Source organism: Neophocaena asiaeorientalis, unplaced genomic scaffold (assembly GCF_003031525.2).
Source record: "Neophocaena asiaeorientalis asiaeorientalis breed wild unplaced genomic scaffold, Neophocaena_asiaeorientalis_V1.1 scaffold133, whole genome shotgun sequence".
Taxonomy (NCBI): domain Eukaryota; kingdom Metazoa; phylum Chordata; class Mammalia; order Artiodactyla; family Phocoenidae; genus Neophocaena; species Neophocaena asiaeorientalis.
Genome location: NW_020174429.1, coordinates 1,011,927 through 1,020,606, shown reverse-complemented (window position 1 = coordinate 1,020,606; position 8,680 = coordinate 1,011,927). Strand labels below are relative to the sequence as shown.

Sequence of the window (8,680 nt, the reverse complement as noted above, 5' to 3'; positions counted from 1 at the left end):
TGTGTGTGTGTGTGTGTGTGTGTGTGTGTGTGTGTGTGTGTGTGTGTAAAATCATATCTTCTTTATCCATTTATCTATTGATGGACTCTTAGGTTGTTCCCTCTCTTGGCTGTTGTAAATAATGCTGCAGTGAGCATTGGGGTGCATGTATCTTTTTGAATTCGTGTTTTCATTTTCCTCAGATAAATACCCAGATGTGAAATTGCAGGATCATACAGTAGTTCTATTTTTAATTTTTTGAGGAACCTCCATGCTATTTTGTATAGTGGCTGTACCAATTGATATTCCCACCAACATTACACAAGGGTTCTCTTTTCTCCACATCCTTGGCAGCACTTGTTGTCTTTTTGATGCTAGCCATTCTGACAGGTGTGAGGTGATATCTCATTGTGGTTTTGTTTTGCATTTCCCTGATGATTAGTGATGTTGAGCATCTTTTCATGTGTCTGTTGGCCATCTCTATGTCTTTGGAGAAATGTCTATTCAGGTCCTCTGCCCATTTCTTAATCAGATTGTTTGGTTTTTTGATATTGAGTTGTGTGAGATGAAGTCTTTCTTAAATCATGAAGTCTTTCTTCACAGTCAAGTTGGGGTCCTCAGAGAAGGCTCATCTTGTCTCTTGCCTGGAGAGTAACATCCCGAGGTTGGTGCTCTGAGTACCCAGTGGAAGCGGAGCCTCGCCTCAGTAACCAGAATTCAGCTAGATGATCTTTAATTCCCCTGTTTTCAGCAAGGTAGGTCTCGCCTCGATTCCTCCTGGTGTCTCCCAGTCCAGAAAGCCTCTATTTATTTAACAGAATAAACCTCCCTCTTCTGCTGTGCTGGGCAAGGGCCCATTACTAGTCAGGGAAAGAACCTGGGACTCTAACTGCTTCCTAAACAGGTTGCCCACCAACCTTCCTTGTTTTATCCCTCCCTTCTTCTCTCTTGCTTTCAAGAGGGATTGGTACCACCAATTTCTGAGCTGTTAAGGGGTTTTGCAGTATAAATTGGGTTGGTTCTCAACTTCCCCCGCCGCTAGCTTAGAATTCAGCGTCTAGGGATTCCTGGGCCATTCACCACTTGTCCATCTGATTTCTAGCTTCAGAAATTCTGTTACTTTTATCTCCTCTCTGGTTCTTCCCATTTTTGTCTATTTATACTTACTCTTTAAAAAGCTGTCATTCCAGTAGGGTTTGGGGAGGAAGCAGAAGTAGACGCATATGTCTAGCTAGCCATATTTACCTGGTAAGGCTGACATTCAAGCCCAGCATCTGTTCTGATTTGGCTGGCATTGGGCCTTAGCATTTGTTAAAGATTTTGAATATTACCCCTGTTCAGACGTGGTTTCTCCTATTCATCCTTTAGGATGAGTTCAGGTGTTACCCTTGTGTACTGCTGTATTGTGTTCTTCCCTCCCCCCATCTCCCTCCCCCCACAAGAAGACTTGGCCATCTCTCCCCTTGAGATCACATAGACTTTGCATTCACCGCTCTCACTGCACGTACTGATGATAATTTGTACAATTGCCTCGCCCTCTTAGACCAGAAGCTTTGGCGGTGGGTGGCGGGCGCCTCTTGTTTGTCTTTAGATCTCCACCACCGACCCAATGCTCAGACATTCGTAGACTTACTAAATGTTTGCTGCATGAATAAAAGCAAAACCAGGTGCTTTGTGCGATGATGCTTTGGGGGTAGGCCCGCCTGGAGGCCTTTCCCCCCATCCCCTGTGACCTGCATGCTGGGCTGGAGTGGGAACCCAGGTTGGGTCCCTGAGGACTTGATCTCAGCCTTCTTTCAGCCCCTGGATTCTTTCTAGGAGCCTTTTTTCTCAGCACTGACCTTTTTCCTGAAGACTTTGTCTATGTGCCTAAGTTTGCGATTAGAAGTATTGAGAACGCAGTGGGGATGGGAGGTGTCGGTACGTAACGATCTCTACCCTCTTCAGTGTTCCTGTGCACAGGGCCGTGCTGGGTGGGGGACTGGCGCGAAGCCACGGGGGAGGTGTCATCATTCTGTAATTGACACACAGGGCAGCTCTCTTCCCTGAGGCAGGCCCAGAGCATTAGCAGAATGACAGCAGCATTTACAGAGCCCAGCCACCTTGCTGGACAGGTCTTACAGTGACACAAAGGCAGGGAGTGAAGCTGAGAGGGGTTCTACACCCCAAACTGCAGATGTACAGAGTGACAGCCTCTGGGGCTGCAGGCCCTTGGCTCTATCCTCCTCCCCAGGCACCAGGCTGTTCTTCTGGCCCTAACAGGGCTGGGGGGATCCAGAATGTCACAGCTGACTGACAGCCCTGCTTCTAGCGATGGGGCCTGGCCTTGGGCTGATTTCAGGCAACGAGGGGCCTTTCCTCGGCCTCAGACATCGTGCCCCCAAATGGCAATTAACCAAGTGCAGCCGACTCACTTGGGACGCCAGAGCTTTGCAAATGAAATGACTTTTCAGTCACACCTGTGTCGTGTGACTGGCGAGGCCTGGGAAGCCCTTCCCTCCAAATCATCATCTGGTCATGTACTCTGGGGGTCTTTTGATGCCTAACTTAGAAGTGGGGAACCAAAAGATGATTTCTTTGGGTCGAGACATTATCCTCTTTACAATACAAGTAGCCTTAAGAAGAGCACGTTGAACCAGTATTCATCACTGAAAACTTAATATGGATTAATTTAACGTACTCATTAAACTGCTAGAAGTACAAAGAGTTCTTATACTGCCTCTACTTCAGGGCTTCTCCAAGTGTGGTTCTTGGACCAGCAACATCAACACCACCAGAGAACTCGTTAGAAATGCAGACTGTCCAGTCACACCCCAGAACTGCAGAATCAGAAACTCTGGGGGTAGGGCCCAGTCATCTGTGTTTTACAAACCCTCCAAGTGATTCTGATACACACCTCAATCAGAGAAGCACTGCTCTTCAAGATTAGGAAACTTTAAGAAAGGTCCAAGAAGGTGAGGGACTTGCCTGGGGTCACAAAGCTAGTTGCTGGCAGAGCTGTCATTTTCAAATGACAACTGGTTGCCGGGATCTGGGGAGGAATTATTAACATTTATGGAAGCCTGTCTCCGTGCGAGTCTCATAGCAGGAGTGTTATCTCACTAAATCCTCGCCAGGATCCTGAAAACCGTCCCCAGTTTGTAGGGAAAGAAGTCGCGGCTCAGTGTAGTTGAATAACATGCCCGGATAGGGACACGATTTCAATCCTGATGTCTCTCTCTTTTATTCTTTTGTCTTCTTTGGCAACTACGTTTGTTGTGTGAGTGCATGTGCTCCCGAGTAGACCGTGGAGAGTTGCTATTCAGACCCTGCTGGTAGGGGCGGGGCACTCTGAGGGGTCATGTTGGCGTTCTGAGGGCACTCCTCTCTTGGGGGGTGCTTTCCCACTTACTTTCTTCCCAGCTTTGTTTCTGGTTGGGTCCTGACTCCAGTCTGGAGGGACAGAATGAGAGACACCCCCGCTGCCCCTGGCCTTTCTGCCCACCGTATTTCCAGCTTGGCCTGGGAATTGGATTTCCTAGTTGATCTCATGCTTCTAAGTGTCCTTGCTGTTCAAGGAAAGCCAGAGCCTTACTGACTGTGGCCAGCACACCAGTCAGGAGCGACTTGGGGTGGGGGAAGGAGTTCCCTCACATCTGGGATGGGAAGCAGGGCTCCTTGGGAGCCCGAGGGCACAAAAGACTCTGAGTCGGGGGGGTGGGAGGGGGAGCACAGGCAAAGCCAAACAGAAGAGGAAATTAAAGAGGCTCGAGTCTCCCGCCAGCTTCCTTTGCTGCATTTTTGGCAGGGATCGGCAAAGCTGGCCCGTCTGTAACTTTCCAGTCTGTCTGCTCATTGTCTCACTCAGAAATGCCAGATAAAAGAGACCATGGAATGAGGAGTGAGGAGCTCGGGTCCCACCCTCAGGATATTCCACCAACATTAACTCTCTTTCAGGCCAGCACCGTCTGTGCCATCTGCCGGGGTCTAGCCGTTTTCACAGCTCTCGCCTCTGTGATGTGATGGGTGGGTTGGGAGGGGGTGCAGGGAAGACGTGTCTCCAGAGAACTCCTCACCACTGGCCGGATATCTGTAGCGCTGCCTGTTTCGTGCCTGAAGTCCCTCCGTGAGCACCATTCCATTGAGTTTCCTGTGGTCTCATATTAAAGTAGAATGCCAGAGGAAGGATAACACCTAATACCTTGCTGGTGAATGACTCACCAGGTTCTAGTTAAATGGGTAGGGGGTTCAGGGGAAATGGGCCCGTTGCTCTGAGTGGAGGCTTCTGGGAAAGAGCGGGACTACAGCAAGAGCAGATAGGATGGCAGAGACAGCTTTGCCATACCCAGAACCACGTAAGCTTGTGCTGGAAGGGACCCCAGAGACGCCAGAGAAGGGACTGCCTTGGCCAGGGACACTGAGCCAGTGGGGGACAGAGCCAGACAGACCTGGCCTGTTAGAACTCTTTCAAGAGCCCAGTGTAATTATGGGTCATCTTATCCCTCACCTCAAGCCTCCTCTTTTCGTGAAGAGGTCCTGCAACTTGGTTGAATCTCTCCTTCAAGAAGAGGTGACTTCCTGCAAAAAGTTTAAAGGGGGCTCTATTTGTGTGGCCCTTAAACATCTTCTGAAGGTCTCCTGGGCACAGATGCTAAGGCAGGCTCTGGGAAGACAAGGATGGGGAGAACACTCTCCTTTTTCTCGTGGAGCTCACAGTCGAGGGGGCAACGCACAAGGTAAAGCACAAAAACTAAGATACAGTGTGAGCAAGGGCTCTCTGGGGGCTGGAGAGGGAGATGCCACTGGTCAGGAAGAAGCTGCCCCCAGCTCTTCTGGGGAAAGTCAGGGTTGGGGATGCTTGAGCTGGGAACTGAAGAATGAGTTTGCTAAGCATATCGAGGAGGTGGGAGTGGGGGCAGGTATGGGCATTCCACATAGAGGAGACGTCGCAGGTGGGAGGGGGCGTAGCCCTTCCAGAACCTGTAAATATGGTTGAATCACGATTATTGAAAGAGTGTGTTTAGGGGAGGGCCAAGAGACAGTCCAGAATGGGGGGGCTGGGCCAGGCCATAAAAGCCATTGAGTATGGCTACACTAAAGGGTTTGGACTTACCTCCTGAGGGCAGTGGGGAGCCACTGAAAAGTTTTATTAGTCAATCAGTGCTAACTGTCCAATAAGCAACCCCTAACATGTTAATGGCTTAACCTCAAAGGTTCAATTCTACGCCAGTGAAGTCTGGTGAGACCTCCAGAGTCTGCAGCAGTAGGGGAGAGAAAGACAGAGAAAGCATACCAGCTCTTAGCGCCCTCAGCCTGGAAGTGGCACATGTGGTTCTATTCGTAGTCTGTCGGCCAGAAACAGCCACATGGCCCCAGCCTACTCGCAAAGGAGGCTGGGAAGTGTCGGGAGGCACAGGCGTGCCTGGAGGGCACGAACACCTGCCACAGGAGACTTTAGTCAGGGGAGTGCTGAGGTCTGATGTGTGATTTGGGATGTTCACTCTGGCAGCGGACTGAGGAGGGGGTTAAAGGGCTGCAAGCGTGGAGACGGAGGCCGGACAGGAGGCTCTTCCAATTGTCTGGTGACAGAGCTCTCCCTGCTCCCCAGCTCTCTGCAGACTGCAGCGGGGTGAGCCTTCAGGGAAGGAAGGTGGGTGGAGACTGCCATGAGGGAGGCAGACGGCTCAGGGGCGATGGGAGGTCAGTGACGGGCCTGTTGACGGGTGTACTGGGCAGCCCCACACGTAGGGCTGCAGGGCTCGCAGTGGGCCTGACTGAGCTGGGGGTGTTATTGGCCTCTTCAGAGTTCAGGGCCTCCCTGAGCGTGAGCTGTGCTGAGGCGGGCCTCCTGCCTTTTACCCCGTGTTCTCAGTGCTCCGGAGGTCCTCACTTACCATTTGGAGCGAGTGAGCACGCAGTAACTGAAACCATGGGTGGAGTGAAGGGGCTTGGAGGAAGGCGGGAGCTGGATGGAAGCATCCCTGGGAAAGAGGAGCCTTGAATGGCCGGTCTTCCAAGGTAATAGCACTTCTCTAGTGTTCCTAAGCTTCATTGCCACCTGTTTGTAGCTCTGCGGAGTAATGCAGGCTGCCACTTCAGAAGGACTGTCAGGTACTTTCAGAGGAAGCATTTGCTCATGAACTTCGGCATAGCCGTGCTCATTTTAACCCAGTGACTGGCTGTGTCCCCACTGCCATCTTCCACTGGTAATACCGTGGGGACGGCAGGCCTCCTGCCCAGCCTTCGCTCTCCTGGTTGCCCTGTCTGATGTCAGGCTCTCACGCCAACCTAAGGAACAGATGTCCCAAAGCTGGCAGCTGGGGGTGGGGGGCGGGAAGAGACCTGAGTTCTGGTTTAAACTAGGCTGCTAACTTTCTGGATGGTCTCACAAAGTCATCCTGTATTTCTGGGCTTGAGGCTCTTCTGTTGGGTGGGCGTGGGGATTTTAAATGAGAGATCTTCAAGCTCTGACATTTCTAGCTCCACAGGAGGGACACTGAATATCCTAAGGGCCCAGCAATTTTCAGAACACTGCTTTTTCAACTAGAGGCAGGAATCCTGGAAGGCATATTGGGACTTTCCAGAGGTGGTCTGGGTGTGGCAGAGCTCACCGGTTTTTCCTGGGGCTGCAGAAGATGGGGGGTGTGGGTCTCAAGTGTGGGCCTCTTCCTTCTCTTGCCTTTGGGAAATGAACCCCTTTGAGAAATGGGTGACAGCCGCAGACCATCTCTCCAGAAAAGCATGTGGCATGCACAGAAGCACGTGCCAGATGCACACCCTCTTTTACATTTAATTTCAGGGGCCCATGGCCTCCCTAAAATGCAGCTGGGCTATCTGCCTGCTTTTCTCTCCCTAGTGGCTTCTGGGTTCCTCTTACAAATCCAGTGCTTGCTCCTGAACCAAGTTGTGGAAGAGCTTCAGGAGCCAAAGGAAAGTCCTCAGAGGTGTTTGCTTTGACCTCACGAGGGATTGGATGAGACCTCTCTAAAGAGAGGCAGAAAATCAGCGCAAATTTATATGGCGACAGCTGAAGGCACTTGATAGGTGGGGGGTGTGTGTGTGCTTGTCTGAGAGAGAAAGTTGAGGGGCAATGTGGGTGTATTGGCACTCTTACCTTGATAACATGTCTTCTGGGAGGGATTCTCTACTTTTTTGTAATTAAGCTTTTTATTTTGAGATCATTAGAGATTCGCATGCAGTTATAAAAAATAATACAGAGGAATCCCTTGTACCCTTAACCTAGTTTTCCCCTTTGGCAATATCTTGCAAAATTATAATACAGTATCACAGTTAGGATATTGATATTGGCACAGTCAAGATGCAGGATATTTCCAACACTGCATGGATCTCTCCTGTAGCCCTTCTGTAGCCACGGCCACTTCCCTTCTCTGCTCTCATTCTCTACTTAACCTCTGAAAACTAATAATCTGTTCTTCATTTCCATAATTTTATCATTCAAGACTGTTATATAAATGCAATAATACAGTATATGTGTAACTTTCTGGGATTGGCTTTTTTCACTCAGTGTAATTCCCTGGAGGTTCATCCAGGTTGACACATTTACCAGTAGTTTGTTCCCTTTTATTGCTGAGTAGCGTTCCACAGTATGGATGGACCACAGTCAGTTGAACCATTTATGCATTCAAGGGCATCTGGATTCCTCTTTGACTCATTGATTATTTAGAAGTATGTTGATTTGTTTCCGAGCATTTAGAGGTTTTCCTGTTATCTTGCTGTTATTGATTTCTAGTTTGATTCCTTTGAGGTCAGAGAACACACTCTATATGAAATAGAGAATGAATTCTGTATGAAAATTCAATTCTTTTGAATTCACTGAGATTTGTTTCATGGCCCAGTCTATCTTGGCATATGTTCTGTGGGCACTTGAGAAGAATGTACGTTCTGCTGTTGTTGGGTGGAGTGTTTTGTAAATGTTGATTAGATTCTGTTGGCTGATGGTGTTGTTGAGTTATTCTGTATCCTTGCTGATTGCCTAGTTATTTTATTAATTTTGAGAGAGCAGTGTTGAAGTCTGCAAATATAATTGTGAATTTATGTATTTTTCTTTTCGGTCCTATCAGGTTTCACTTCACATATTTTGTATCTCTGTTGTTTGGTGCATGTGAATTTAGGATTTCTTGGTGGATTAATCCTTCATCATTATATAATATTCCTCTCTGTGCTCACTTCAGCGGCACATATACTAAAATTGGAACCATACAGAGAAGATTAGCATGGCCCCTGTGCAAGGACGACACACAAATTCATGAAGCGTTCCGTATTTTTGTTAAAATGGTTGTGGTCATTGTATCTATCTCAAATAGTGTCAACAATAAAAATAAAATTTAAAAAATGTTCCTCTCTGACTGGTAATTTTTTCCCCCTGAAGTCTAATTTATCTCATATTGATATAACCATTTTTGCTTTCTTGTGATTAATGTTTACATGATATATATATTTTCATCTTTTACATTCAACCTGCCTATATCATTTTACTTGAAATGAATTTCTTATTAACAGAATAGTGGGTCATGTTTCTAAATGATATTTTTATTTATTTATTTATTTTTAGATAAATAACAAGGATTTACTGTATAGTACAGAGAACTATATTCAGTATCCGGTAATAATCTATAATGGAAAAGAATCTGAAAAAAAATATATGTCTAACTGAACCATGTTGCTGTACACCTGAAACTGAGACAATATTGTAAATCAACTA

The 8,680-nt window shown here is 47.8% G+C and overlaps 1 non-coding gene across 1 annotated transcript; it reads left to right on the top strand.

Annotated features, from left to right (window-relative positions):
* The first annotated feature begins 8,137 nt into the window (after positions 1 to 8,137).
* LOC112407507 (U6 spliceosomal RNA) lies at positions 8,138 to 8,244 on the top strand. Its single transcript, XR_003004764.1, has one exon. It is a non-coding gene; the product is annotated as a U6 spliceosomal RNA (small nuclear RNA).
* The last annotated feature ends 436 nt before the right edge of the window (positions 8,245 to 8,680 follow it).